This window comes from Vulpes vulpes, chromosome 4, assembly GCF_048418805.1.
Source record: "Vulpes vulpes isolate BD-2025 chromosome 4, VulVul3, whole genome shotgun sequence".
Classification (NCBI taxonomy): Eukaryota; Metazoa; Chordata; class Mammalia; order Carnivora; family Canidae; genus Vulpes; species Vulpes vulpes.
In genome coordinates this window covers 54,952,136-54,966,838 of record NC_132783.1, presented here as the reverse complement: position 1 = coordinate 54,966,838, position 14,703 = coordinate 54,952,136, and the positions used below count along the sequence as shown (strand labels likewise).

At 41.1% G+C, this 14,703-nt stretch overlaps 1 protein-coding gene and 1 long non-coding RNA gene across 4 annotated transcripts in view; one reads left to right on the top strand and one right to left on the bottom strand.

Moving 5' to 3' along the window:
* Positions 1–4,173, bottom strand: part of KLHL8 (kelch like family member 8) — a 72,408-nt gene extending 68,235 nt beyond the window's left edge. For 2 of the 3 annotated variants that reach the window (XM_025998122.2, XM_025998124.2), the window contains exon 1: positions 4,031–4,173. The gene's annotated coding sequence lies outside the window, so the exon portion shown is untranslated. Of the gene's footprint in view, positions 1–3,731 lie in introns of all 3 variants that reach the window. The other variant, XM_025998123.2, reaches the window with a different exon arrangement.
* LOC140598425 (uncharacterized) overlaps positions 3,229–14,703 on the top strand; it is an 84,982-nt gene continuing 73,507 nt past the window's right edge. Inside the window, exon 1 of the long non-coding RNA XR_012000854.1 lies at positions 3,229–3,408. This is a non-coding gene — a long non-coding RNA (uncharacterized lncRNA). The remainder of the gene's footprint in view (positions 3,409–14,703) is intronic.

The following is a 14,703-nucleotide window of genomic DNA, read 5'->3' as shown; positions in this document are numbered from 1 at the left end:
ATAAGATTAATCTTCAATGTTAGAAAATTATAAATTAGGGGCACCTGGGTGGCTCAGATGCTTAAGTATCTGCCTTCAGCTCGGGTCATGATGTTAGGGTCCTGGGATCCAGCCCCACGTCTGGTGGCTCCCAGCTCAGTGAGGAGTCTGCTTCTCCCTCTCCCTCTGCCTCTCCCCCTGCATGTTATGTTCTTTGTCTCTTTCTCTCTCTCACAAATGAATAAATAGAATCTTTAAAATGAATAAAATAAGATTACAAATTGGGGATCCCTGGGTGGCTCGGCGGTTTGGTGCCTGCCTTTGGCCCAGGGCGCGATCCTGGAGTCCCAGGATGGAGTCCCACGTCGGGCTCCTGGCATGGAGCCTGCTTCTCCCTCTGCCTGTGTCTCTGCCTCTTTCTCTCTATGTCTATCATAAATAAATAAATAATCATTAAAAATAAATAATAAATAAATAAATAAATAAAAATTTTAAAAAATTACAAATTATATTCTAACCTACATAATAATCTGACCTACATAAGCAGATTGTCAATTTTCTTTCCAAACCAGAAACACTGAAAGCCAAAATAATCATTAAGAATTAATAAAACATTACACTATGCTATTCAGAAAGAAATATTGTATGACAACAAATACACTATGTAAATACCATTATCTAGTTTGGAAGACAAGATACTTAATTCTCTTTAGCATTTAGTGTTCTGTTGAGAAAAGAAAAATGTTCAAATTTTAGATTAAGGAAATCAAATTACCTTTTACCATTTCAAAATAATATTCTAACACGCTGGATTATAGTAGGGTGTCATTCCTTGCCACATATTCTATTGCCCATAAACACTAGAGGGAAGGGGAGGAATGAACAGTATCTGCCTAACAATAATGGATTAATCATTAATGTCATAATGTCATCTCCACATAGAAGAAGCAGCACTGTTATTCATGTTAACATAGTATATCATAAATATAAACTTCCAGTTCTGGAAGAAAAACAGGCACTCATGGTGGTTCAGAAATTACTTTCTCAAAAAAAAAACAAAACTAATATTAAAAACAATCTGCAAGGGTGCCTGGGCGGCTCAGTCAAACATCTGACTCTTGATCTCAGCTCAGGTCTTGATCTTGGGTTGTAAGTTTGAGTTTCTTAAAAGTTGGGCTCCACGCTGGGCATGGAACCTACTTAAAAATAATAATAATAATCTACAAAATGTTTAGTAAAGAAGCCTGCCTACATAACTGATACTAATGGTTCTTAGAACTTTGGGGGGGGTAGGGGGGTCATCCATGAACCCCTTTTGAACGGCTGTTGAAAGCTATCGGTCTTCTCCCCACAAAGTACAGATATACAGAGTTCACAGAGTCTTGTAAGACTATGGGCACACCCACATATCAGGTTAAGAGCCAGAGAGATAAAATACACATTTTTCCTGAGGTATCTTTGACTCTCATAATTTTATCTCTGACTCATAAGAACCAACTAAATCCTTCATAACCAGACAATGAATTCTCTGGTAAAGCTAGCCCTTAAAAAAAAAAAAAAAAAAAAAAGTTTGACAGTATTTACTTAAGCAGTATTCACCTGAAAATAAATTATACTGGCAGCATTTTAAAATACAGCATGTAACTAGTGATATCAATAATTATAGTATATTAGAATTTATAAAATGATTTCACATTATTATAACAATATTTTTCTCTCTCTTTTACAGCTAACAAAATGGAGGTTCAGAAAATAATGTGCCCTGGTCACACAGCCAACAAATGGAGAGTTGGATTCTAATTCAAAGGTGTCTAGTTCCAGAACTGAGCTTACTTACTACATTATTATATCCTGATACTTCCACAAAAACCCCTCAGAGAAAACATTTTAAAAAAGGAAGGCCTGACGGATCACATTCTATCCGAGATATATCCTGACATCAGTAAAGAAAAATTAGTGTATTTAAAATGTGTGATTTCCTCTTGTTTCAATGGTTAACATAAAACATGATTTTCAGAAAAATAAAGAAACGGTCAAGCTAATGAGTTTTAGGACTAAAAACAAGGACATTTTATTATTCTACAAAGCACTTCTCATTTAACTCTAATTCTTAATATACAAAAATAATAACTTGAAAATTTAAATATAAGAAACTGAAAGTTTAAACATCCAATTTTTTTAAAACACAAAAACCATTTGAAAATAATTTTTAGGATGGTCAAAATATTCCTTGCAATCTTTTAAAAGTAACAATACTCCTTTCCTTCTCTATAATCTTAAGATTTCTTGATTTTTTTTTAAAGTGTCATTTGTCTAAACCCATAGATTATACAACACCCTATAGTAAACTATAAACTTTAGGTGATAATGATCTGTTAATACAGATTCATCAACTGTAATAAATGTACCATTTCCGCGTGGGAATTTTGATAGTGGGGAAGGCTGTGCCTACGTGGAGCAAGGCAGGGGGGCACAGGGAGGCAGAGGGTATATGTGAAATCTGTATCTTTCATTCAATTTTGCTATGAACTTAAAACCGCCCTAAATATGAACTCTATTTTGCGAAAGGGATGGGGTGGGTGTGTCAAAATTTGCCTCATTTTCTTAACAAATGAGGAAATCATTGTTTTCTAAAAATTGCCCTGTGACCTAAGTTTCCTGCCAGAACAGAGCGCGTCGGATTGTCGTATCCTATGTTATAACTCAAGAAACCATTAACAGTAATCTTACTAGATGCTAAGAGAATTCGTTTTAAATGTCAATATAAAACTAAGTGCATACCTGAGTATAGTTATCTTAAGGTTCCTCTTTATGTTTGTGTTCATACTATTCGATGTTTTAAAAGGCAATACTACATGTCAAGGGACTGCAAGTTTGAAGTGGATTACTGTGTTGACAGACGAACTAGGAAGGAGGAGGCAAGGCAGCAGCCAAGGAGAAGAGCTACCGCCAAGCAGGGGTCCCGTCTTCCCAAGTCCACCCTCCGCCACGGCCAGGATTCAAGGGAGATAAAGGTTCCCCCACAGAGCGCGAACGAAGAACAGCGGGAGTCCAACAACGATCGACTTTTACAAAAGAAAAACAACGCAAAAACAGGAAAAGTGCAACTCCTAAATAAAACGCTTGTACCAACCTAGGTTTTTCAAAAAGCTTTCCCCAGAGCATCATCCCAAAGCGGTACCATTAGCACAGAATAAAGGGCCAGAGATAGTCACGCTATTACAAGAGATTAAAAGGACTCCTGGGAAAGGCTCCATTTCTACGAAGACATCAGACTCAACGCGACCAGGGGGGGGGGGGGGGGGACACGCTTTTCACACCGGGCGCGCAAACGCTACGAATGTGCAAATCCGGTGAAGGACCTGCCCCGAGCTGGACAACTCCCCACTAGGTCTACAAATCGCCCTCCCTGCATAGCCTGCAGGTCAGGTAAGCCCAGAACCGAGGGGAAGGAAGAAACAGCCGGCGCCGGGGCGAGCAAACTCCGCTACGCGGCTACGCGTGGCGAGCCCGGCGGCAGCGGCAGGTGCCACAGCAGGAGGCGCCCCTCGCGCGCGCTCCACCACCGCGGAAGCGACACCTGGCCGCGCGCCGCACCAGCACGCCCGACCCGCCGCTGCGCCCGCCGAGAGGCACGTCCCGACCGGCGGCGAGCCCCCGGCGGGCAGGCAGGCCCGCCCCGCGCCGGCTGCCAGGGCCCGACCCCGCCGGCCGCCCCGCCGCGCCCCTTCCCTGCACCCCGCCAAGCGCACCTGCCTGCCCCTCTCCTCGGCGAAAGGCCGCGAGGAGAGGGCCCAGAGGGCCGCCGACGCGGCTGACAGCGCCAGAGGCCGGGCTCTCCTCCGGGAGATGCGACCCCGCTCCTCCCGCCAACCCGAGCGACCGAAAACGGGCGGCGGCGGGACGGGCCCCAAACGCTCTCAGCCGCCCAGTGTCGTGAGCGCTCGCAGGGCTGCAGCTGCCCCGAGCCGGGCGCGCGATCCCGGGCGGGGGTCGGGGAGGGCTCGGCGCGAACGAAGAGGCGAGGAGCGACGCGGGTGAGCGCGGTTACCTCGGCCCCTGGCTCGGTCACTCCCGGCCTCGCCACGGCTGCAGCGGCGCTCCGGGCTCCCGCAAGCCCGCGGCTGCCCGCAGCTCCCAGCGGCGCCTCACTAGCCCCGCGCGAGCGCCCGGCGGACGCGCGCCTTCCCGCGCGGCCCCGCGGAGCCCCCGCCGGCGCCCGGCGTCCTCCGGGCTCGGCCCCGAGCGCTGCGGCCTCCGGGGCAGCGAGCGGAGCGCGCGCGCCCGGGCCTGCGCACTGCACCCTGGGAGGTGTGGCTCCTGGTCCCCGCCTCCGGGTGCCCGGCCCCGCCCCCGCGCGCGTCCTCGCCGCCCCCGCGCGCGTCCTCGCCGCCCCCGCGGCTCGTGGGCGGCCGGAGCCTCGGCGCGGGGCGGCGGGGGCGCGCAGGCGGGGGCGCGCAGGCTGGGGCTAGGGGGCGCCCTCCAAGCGGCTCTAGGTGGGGCGCACAGAAGCATCCCTGAGCTTCCCCATCTCTTCACTTCGGGGGCCACACAACATTTAGTTTCTTAGTAGCATCCCCCAGCTCCCCTGCGCGTTGTTGGCTTTATCCCTCTGTTGCCTAAATGCTGGGGCCGCGGGGAAGACGCCCGGTTTCGCCGCTCTGTGCTCCGCGGGGTGTCGGTCAACACAGCCCCACGGTTTATAGACCGAAGGCAGCGGTTGATTGACCTAAGCAGACACTGCCCAAAAAAAAACATTGCAAGTAAAAATGCTTATAGAGCAGAATGCTGTTTTCTCTTCTAATTGACATATACAAAGCAATAGACTACTTGTAATCACTACATCAAAGAAATATACATAAAATTTCAATACTCTTATCATTTATTTATTCAAGATTATTTACTTGAAATGAACCAATTTTTCAATAAAGTCAAGGGAACGTAGAGGTGGGAGATTAAGAGAGAGCAAAGAAAAAATTTTAAAAGGATAGTCCCCTAATTCGTCTTCGGTTAGAACAATGTCAAGCTTTTACAACCTGTTTGAGAATAAATTCGACCCTACGTACATTTATGAATGTTAATACATAGGTTTGTATTGATTTTCCTAGAAAAAGAGCTTTTTAAAAAATAGCGGCATTTATGTAAAAACCCCAAAATGACCACTTGAATTTGAAATTCCATTTCTTAAAAACATCACCTTTTTTTTTTACATGACAGAAATTGAGATAATCCTTAATATTTAAAAAATATCTCTCTTCAGAGCATTGTATTTTGCAAATGTAATGAATGTCAATGCCCTTAGAAAAATAGAGCAAGGCCAGTTTTAAAGTACACACACACACACACACACACACAATTATAAAATTTGTCTGGAAGCAGGATGCAATACAATGTATATTTAATAAAACCATGTCCTAGTAGAACTTTTTGTATAATATGAACTTTTCAATCAGGTGTACTATGTCTCCTTAAAAAAATGGGGTGCCTATAGAGGTGCCTGGTTGGCTCAGTTGGTAGAGCATGTGACTCTTGATCTCAGGGTCATGAGTTCAAGCCCCATGTTAAGCCTAGAGCTTACTTTAAAAAAATTAAAATGAGGGATCCCTGGGTGGTTCAGCGGTTTGGCGCCTGCCATCCGCCCAGGGCGTGATCCTGGAGTCCCGGGATCGAGTCCCGGGATCGAGTCCCACACTGGGCTCCCGGCATGGAGCCTGCTTCTCCCTCTGCCTGTGTCTCTGCCTCTCTCTGTGTCTCTCATGAATAAATAAGTAAAATCTTAAAAAAATTAAAAATTAAAATGAAATAAAAAATGCATATAGAGCAGAATGCTGTTTTCTCTTCTAATTGACATATACAAAGCAATAGACTACTTGTAATCACTACATCAAAGAAATATACATAAAATTTCAATACTCTTATCATTTATTTATTCAAGATTATTTACTGAGCATCTAACTAATGCTAGACACTGAGCCAGGAAATGGTAAATACACCGTGAACAACACTAAGCAGTCCTAGCACTTTAGTGGAGGAGACAGGAAAAAAATACTAACAGAGAAATAAAAAAGTGTGCATAGAGTGACAAGGGGAGTGGGGAGCATACAAAGTACACCAATCTAGAGCTTTTTTTGGGAGAAGAGAATCACATACACACAAAATCTGAAAACGAAATGAAATTTTCAAACCAAATGTCCATAAACTAGGGGTACGGGAAGAGAGTCTGTCTCTAAAACATAATATATCCACAAAATTTTTCTCAATTATCTAAAAATATATGTATCTCACAAAACAAGATATACCTTTGATGGGGTTCAGGACATGCTACCCCCACATATGGCATGTTGGCATATTGAATAAAACTGAAAGAATTTGAGAAAAATGACAGAAGGGCGAAAGCCACTCTGCAGTACACCCTCTCACCTTTCTTGCCTCAAATAGTTTGTAAAACTGCCATGTAAGTAAAAGTGCCCTACCTGTACCAAGAGGGGAAAAAAAAAGACAGTTTAATCACCAGAAATGGAACTTAAGGCCAAGAAGGCTATATAAACAAACCTTGTTAAACTTATCTTCCTAGTTACTTCACTAATCAGTACTCACAGCCCAAATCCCTTTGTCTTGTCAATTTGTCACAAATTTATTCCTTCTTTGTCTAAAGCTTCCTGCTCTGGTCATTTCTTTGGTCTTGATTGTAAAGACCCCCATTTGCAAGTAAAAAAAAAAAAAAAAAAGTGTATGCTTTTCTCCTGTTGATCTGTCTTTGTCAGTTTAATTTTCAGACCCAGCCAGGGATCCTAGAGGATCAAAGAAAACTTTTTTCCTCCCTAAATTCAACTGAAAGAAAAGAACATATATTTCCTAAATCTGACAAAGAATATTTTCTTAGCTTTTATTGATTCCTCTCTAACTCCATTTGAGAATAAACAGCACTGGCCTTAATAAGTGATGATCTTTCTTTAGAGACTCCACCCCTTCTCTAAATCCCACAAGTCCCATAAATTAAAACTGGAATAAGTCTGATAGCTGTTGACTCATTGTCTGTTGTACTTTTTGGTTTGAATAAATCACAGTGTTTTAACCTTAATTGACATTTGCATTTTAAGCTAAAATAGAAGGCATCTTTATCTCTAATCCTGAAATAAAAGGTCTTCTAATTTCCAAAAGAATTTCAGATGTGGACTGCAGAAGGATTTGGAAAGATTAACAAAGAGGACAATTTTTATCACCATTTGCAGTGGAGGCAAAGCTTCCAGCCAGAGGGCAGTACCCTAGAGAGCTTCCGGCCTATAGACAAAAAAAAAAAAAAAAAAAAAAAAAAACCGTCCTTAAAGAGCCTGAACACCACCTCGCCCTCTCTAAGTCAGAGTCACTGGCTTGCACTTTCTTACCACTCCTCTACCCCTATCTTAGCACCCTCTTCCACGGCCAAACTTTACTGTGGTTCTTCTGCTTCCCTTTGAACAACTATCACTTCCTGCCTTCTGCCCCACAACACACCGGATGCCTACATTTTCTGGCCTGTGTCCAGCAGCCCAACTTATCCTATTTCAGTGAATTTCTGACCATTCTACCATCCATTACCCTTGCCAATAATCCGACATAAGTATCACCAAACTTTTGCTGACCTTTTTTCATTCTTCTCTCTGAAACGTTTGCATTTCCCTAATTTCTCTCTGGGCCTTTGTAATTGCTGGGCTTTCTTTCTCTTTGCCTGGCTAATTCCCATTCATCATCCAATATTAACTTAGATATTATTTTCCACGAGGAAATCTTCCCTGTTTACAGGCCCCTCTCTTCAATTCTGGGTTAGTTCCTTACAGATATGCTCACATTGCAACCTATTTTTGCCCCAAAGGTAGCACTTACCAGAAAGCATTTTTTTAAAGATTTTATTTATTTATTCAGAGAGAGAGAGAGAGAGAGAGATTGAGAGGCAGAGACACAGGCAGAGGGAGAAGCAGGCTCCATGCCGGGAGCCTGACATGGGATTCCATCCTGGGTCTCCAGGATCACGCCCTGCGCAGAAGGCGGTGCTAAACTGCTGCGCCACTGGGGCTGCCCCTGAAAGACTCTTAAATAGAAAGTAGGAGCATAGTACTTGATGTATGGTAGCTGTTTAATAAACACTTGGGCAATAAATGAATGCATACCAACTTTGTGCAATAAAGAAGGTTTGAGCAGATATTTTCCATAAAGGGTCAAATAGCAAATATTTAAGGCTTGCAGATTCTAAGATCCTGTCACAACTATGCAACTCTGCTTCCTAAAGGACAATAGCTAATTTCCACTGGTGGCTTCAGAATATCTCTAAAAGACAGAATTTGAGTTAAAAAAAAAATGAGTGGAAAGAGTGGGGGTGCAGCTCTGGGATGACAACATTACTTGAACATAGAGTTACACATTAGATACATAGTTCTTGTTTAGAATGATAAGTATTTTGGGTAGTTTGGGGGTGGGTCTTTATCTTCATTAAAGATATAGATCTGTATTACATTAGATTTCTGATAACATCTTCACATTGTCATAGTGGAATCTATCTCTGAAAAGTTTATTTTTTGAAATATTAGTTTATTTAAATCAAAATAAATGCAGCATGGCATATACTGCTTAGGTGCTTAAATAGTATCTGCTTGCCTTCTTTGTGAATAAGAAAACCCCAGGTTTTTTGAGGTGTGGCTATGTACCTAGCTAACAAACTATCTTTCAGCCTCTCTGACAAAGTTCTATTCATTTGATAAAAGTACAAGTGTTGCATGGAATTTGGGGGATGGCTGCCTAAAGGGAATTGATTCAGCTGGGGGAATCCTCTCATCCTTCTCTCCTCCTGGAATAGCTTGAGTTTTAGCAGCCATCTTTGACAAAGAGGTTATTTGAGTCATGTATAGGATGGTGAAAAAGTACAGAAAGAGCCTGAGTCCCTGATGACCATTGAACCACCAAAACAGTCTCACTACAAGCCTTGAGGGGTGAGAATTTCCGGTTGCAAAAAGAATAACATCCCTATCTGATAAACAAAATGTGGCTGCTCCCAAATTTTGGAACTGGTACAGTGGCCTGCCCAGGTTTGTGGGCTTTCTTTCCTTATTAATTAGCAATTTAGGACTGCTTTTACTGGGTCAATGGAGAAAGATGATATAATAGTCAGGAGCCAAGAAGAGATCAGCAGATGAAAACTGCTGATTAAAAATGATAAACCAAGGTTGAGTAATCAGAGTATGTGAGTTTATTCCGCTAGGCCTTGACCATTTTTCATAGAAACTTTAAGACTATACTTTGAGGTTATCTTGTTGCAACCTTGGGTAAATGATGTAACTCTTTTCCCTAAGTAGCTGCTGGCTGGCTGTCCTGTAGCCATTATCTAGAACTCTTGCACCCATAATCCCTACACAGATGGTCCAAAAAGCTCAAATTTCAGATCCTCTTTGTAACTGGTTCTCTTTGGGAGTTTATAAGTCAATATTGAACAGGAGAAATTGTTATAAGTTCATTTATTTTTTAAGGAAGCAGAACCAGAAGTAAAACTTTCAGCCAATATCCTCAGAGGTGAACTGGATTACTAAAATAGAATAGCCTGTTGTTCAGCCTATTTGGAAAGTTTCAGTTGCTACTTTTATCATCAGCTGAAGCTTGGATCATGTAAGACCAGAGGGTAATTGGATATGTGCCTACCTAGTGAAGGTACCCACTAAAAGACTTCCTTTATGCTCACAACTGTTGAGCAGAAAACAGATGAGGCCAAAGAGAGCTCAGGATAAAGAATATGAGATGACCTTTGCTACATGCTCTCGTTGGCAAGCAGCCATTTACACGTCAGTCAAGAATGTTTAAAATGCTCTCAGAATATTGTCCTCAAATCTGTAGTATCATTTTTCTTTGAAAAAAATTTAAAAAGAAATGTCCGTCTTACCGGCCTCTACTTGGCAACATGAATTCTTTCCTCAAGCTCTGTCAAACATTTTACTCTTCTCTCAATGGAGCTCCTTCTCATCTTTTCAATCAGGCAGCTGAAAGAAAACTCACAGTACATTTGAGGAGAATTTAATAAAGGCATCGTATTGGACAGATTCTAGAAAAATATCCTAGGAGCAGTGCAGTATTCCTGAGCTAGTAAGAGAAAACTTACTAACTGAAGATGAGAGAAAGCTGCGTAGAGGGCCTCCTGACTATAATAAAGACTTCACAAAGGAAAGCAGCTGACTTGTGGTGACTGCGAGAAAGAAGTCGGGGTGGAACTGCCCCAACCTTTCTCTCCTCTTTGACCTCAAGTGACAGCCCCTGCCAAAGGCAGCTGCTGGAAGCCAGAGGACAAGGAAGTCTGTCAATTTTGTTCATAAAGGTCAACTTTTCTGGCACAAAGCAGGATAGAGACAACTGGAAGATAGTCAGCACACCTGCTATTACATTTTTGTTCATGCTGGGCTCATCACCTAGAATGCTGTCATTCTCAATTGTAATAGAATCTTCTGGTCTAGACTATGATTCAGTGTATGACCTACTTTGAAATATGGAAATGCCTTTCTCCTCAGCATTTTATCTATATCACTTGCACTGACACTTAACTATATACATCCTTTATTATCACTTTAAAGTTTCACATTTATATATATATATACCAAAATGTATGAGTTACACTTCTTTTCTATTTCCACAGCATCTAACACAGTGTTTAACATAGACCAGTTAAACTGTAATCGTATTAATCTTCTCCCTCTTTTTATCATCACACCCTACCTACTCCTTCATATTTTACCTTCATATTATTATGTGGACATTCAATGGAGGAAAAAAATTCATTCAAAGTCAGTATTGGAAAGCACAAGACCTCTAGATGTTAGGATTTTTATACAAGTGTGTCAGTAGAGGTGTTCCTAAAGTTGGGCAGTGGACATGTAGGTGGAACTTAGGCTCCTATGTGTAGACATCTGTGACTCTTCACTGGAGGGTTTTTTTTGCCTGCCTGATTACCCTAAGGCAGGGGAGGCTAGAAGTGCTGGGAAGTCAGTTGTCATCCTTCTCTCTCACAAGCAGCTCTCAAACAGTGACTGAGGGAGCTGATGACTAAAAATCACAGCAAACTCACCTACGGGATGAGAGGCAACGCTGAGGTACCTTCTACATGGTTTCCCAGAATTCCTCAGGGGATTGAACCCAGTTGCCCGCAGCAGTCATCTGCATGATAATGCACCTTTAATAGCTTTCTTCTTTTTTCTTTCTCATTCCTCCTTTCTGCTGCCAATACTTTCGGAATCATCTCCCAAATGAAATAATTCTGACTTAAATTCTTATCTTCAGGTTCACTTCTAGGGTAGCAGGATAAGATATACCAATGGTAGTCAACCATTTTCTTTACATGAATTAATATTGGGGTTTTTTAAAATTGTTTTTTTCCCACTTGAGAATGTATACTGAATAGCTGGTCAAAAAGTATGTATATTTAACAACATTGAAAAATTATTGTAGACTGTTACACTATATGGATTTACTATTAGTATCCCTTTATTTTTTTAATTAACTAATTATTTTTTAAATTTTATTTCAGTTGAATTTGCCAATATATAGTATAACATCCAGTGCTCATCTCATCATGCGCTCTCCTAATTGCCCATCACTCAGTTACCCTATCCTCCCACCCGCCCCCTCTTCTGTTTTTTAAAGATTTACCTACTTGGTAGAGTGCACGCATGTGCACACACAGACCTATGCTCACACACAAGCATGGGGAGGGGCCAGCGGAGAGGGGAGAAGCAGAGTCCCTGCTAAGTGCAGAGCCCAGACCTGGGGCTCTGTCTCACAACTCTGAGAGCATGACTTGAGCTGAAATCAAGAGTCTGACCCTTAACCAGCTGAGCCACCCAGGCACCCCAATTACTATCCCTTTAATCGAACTTTCATTTTTTATTGTTTTGAGCTTTTTGGTTTTCAAAAAAATTACTAGGTTGTATAACTTTTAACCAAATCATCAAGATATCCCGAATGTGGGAAATCAGAGGACATATAAATTCAAAGGATTTGTGATATCTTAACCTAAGTGGCCCCCAGGAAGGTTCATACTCTTACCGGCAATGACGACTATGGATTTCCTGACAACTCTACCAATTCTATTTTCTTTGTACAGTCCTTGTCAATATTTAATTTTATTTATTTGATTAATGATAAGGGCAAACCTTTAATATTCTCACTGGTCATTCTTTTCCTTTTTTTAAGAACTACCTTATTTCTACACATAAGGACAGTTATTGGAAGATGCTGCTATAGTACCAGCTGAGGGTCACTCTATATTGTTCTTTGTCATTCAATTATTCTTCTTCTAAGAACAGACCTATCTAATTGAGGCCTCTGACATCTTATTCTATCTAATTCATGTTTAAGTTTAACCTCGGTCTCTGTACCAATGACTCCTCTTTTTTTTCCCCCTTAAGTAAGCTCTATGCCCAATGTGGAGCTCAACCCCACAACCCCAAGATCATGAGTCACATACTCTACCAACTGAGCCAGCCAGGTGCCCATCACATGAGTCTTTCTATAACCTACTGGATCTCTCCATTGGCTCTCCTATCAATATTGAATATCAGCATGTTAAGACCTGACTTTCAATCACTTACTATTTCCAACTTACTCAGTGACACCCAAATTCTCTTGGCCTCCAAAATTTGAAGTAGGGGAACTTCTCTTTAATCTTTTTCCTTTTTGTACCCCAATCCAACCACACATCATTATGCAGTTTCTTTGTTTACAAGATCTCTCTTTCTCCCAACACATTATCTGTACAACCATGACTCTAACTTAAACCTATCACATCCTGTCCAAATGACTTATTTGGTTTTTTTTTTAAGATTTTATTTATTTATGCATGAGAGAGACACACACACAGAGAGAGAGAGAGAGAGAGAAGGAGGCAGAGACACAGGCAGAGGGAGAAGCAGGCTCCATGCAGGGAGCCTGACCTGGGACTCAATCCCGGGTCTCCAGGATGAGGCCCTAGGCTGAAGTGGAGCTAAACCGCTGAGCCACCTGGACTGCCCAGAATGGCTTATTTGAATTCAGAGCTAATAGAGCTTTAAACACACAATTTTAAAAATATTTTAGAATAATTAAATTTATCTGGTAATGATATATGTGCTTATACCATTAAATAAAGGTAGAAAGGATGGTTACTTAGTTCAGTGGGCTTCTTTTTGAACACATCCTTCTATCTCTTTCGCAGATAAACACTGTTCTGAATGTGATATTTATCATTCCCACATATTTCTTTGTAGAAATAGGCTCAATAGAGGAATGGATAAAGAAGATGTTTTATATACACAAATACACACATAGAGGAATATTATTTGGCCACAGAAAAGAATGAAATCTTGTCATGTGCAACAACATGGATATATAACGCTAAGCGAGGTAAGTCAGTACAAGAAAGACAAATACCATATAATTTCACTCATATGTGGAATTTAAGAAACAAAACAAACAAAGAAAAAAAGGGACAAACCAACAAACAAATTCTTAAATACAGAGAACAGATTTCTGGTTAGCAGAGGAGAGGGAAGCAGGGGAAGGGTGAAATAGGTGAAGGAGATTCAGAATACATTTATTGTGATGAGCAGTGAGTAATGCATGGAATTGTTGAATCACTATATTGTACACCTAAAAGTAATATAACACTGTATGTACACTAGAATTTAAAAATAAATAAATAAATAAATAAATAAATAAATAAAGAACTATAAAAATATAGATTATAATCCCTGCCTTATAAAAACAAACATGCATAGGAATGCTGGTTATAAGGCACACTAAACAGTGGATGTTATCCCTAGTGATGAGATTGTGAAGCATAGAACATGTTGTCATTAAAAAGTACTGTTTTGCCAGGGAAAAAAAATTTCATGTATGTGTCATCCTTTGAGATGGATAAGCTACACCTTTGGGGGGGTGGGTGAGGAGGTAGCCCGGCTGTAATCATTTAATCATCATCTATCACAATATCTATAGCAAATCAAGCATTAAAAATTATGTTCTATACTTCATATTGAATATTTTAAATATGACCTTAATTGGATATGGAGATGTATGATATAATACAGTCTCTCTTTCTCTTCAAATTGTTCACACCCTGCCAGCTCCTAATGTACCCCAGGGAAAAGCCAGACCCATTCAATGACTTAGCACCAGAATTAGGCTAAAATTTGTCTTTGGGATCCGTGGAGTGGGAGGAAGGGAGGCTCCGTAGTTAACAGTTGTAAAGCACTTGGAGCTCCCTCTGCTGGAATATATTAGTAAAGGAACAGTAGTGAAGGAACCATTCTACCTTGAGAGGGAAGGAATGGAAACAAAAGGAAACCAATGGCTCTCTAAAAGTTAGCTTTGATAGGAGGGTAAAGCAGAAGTTTGAGACAACTGCAGTCTCTTTTCTAGGGTTTTCAGTAAAATGTGTCACTTTTCCTTCTACTTTAGGAATATTTGCCTTATACGAGGAAAAAACATGAACTTGACTTGTTAATAGATACCTTATGGGAGGCAGCCTCAGAGAAAGGCATAGCATCTTTTAGCAGGATGATGACAGAAAATTTATTCTAAATCAATTTAAATACAATTTAGTATGTAAATAAAAGGTAAGACTTTTTTTTAATTTTGGGGAGTTCATTTAAATTTTCTGTACTATGTCTCTCTACTCTTAATTTTTCTTTATATTTTTAAAAATATTTTATTTATTTGATAGAGACAGCACAAGCA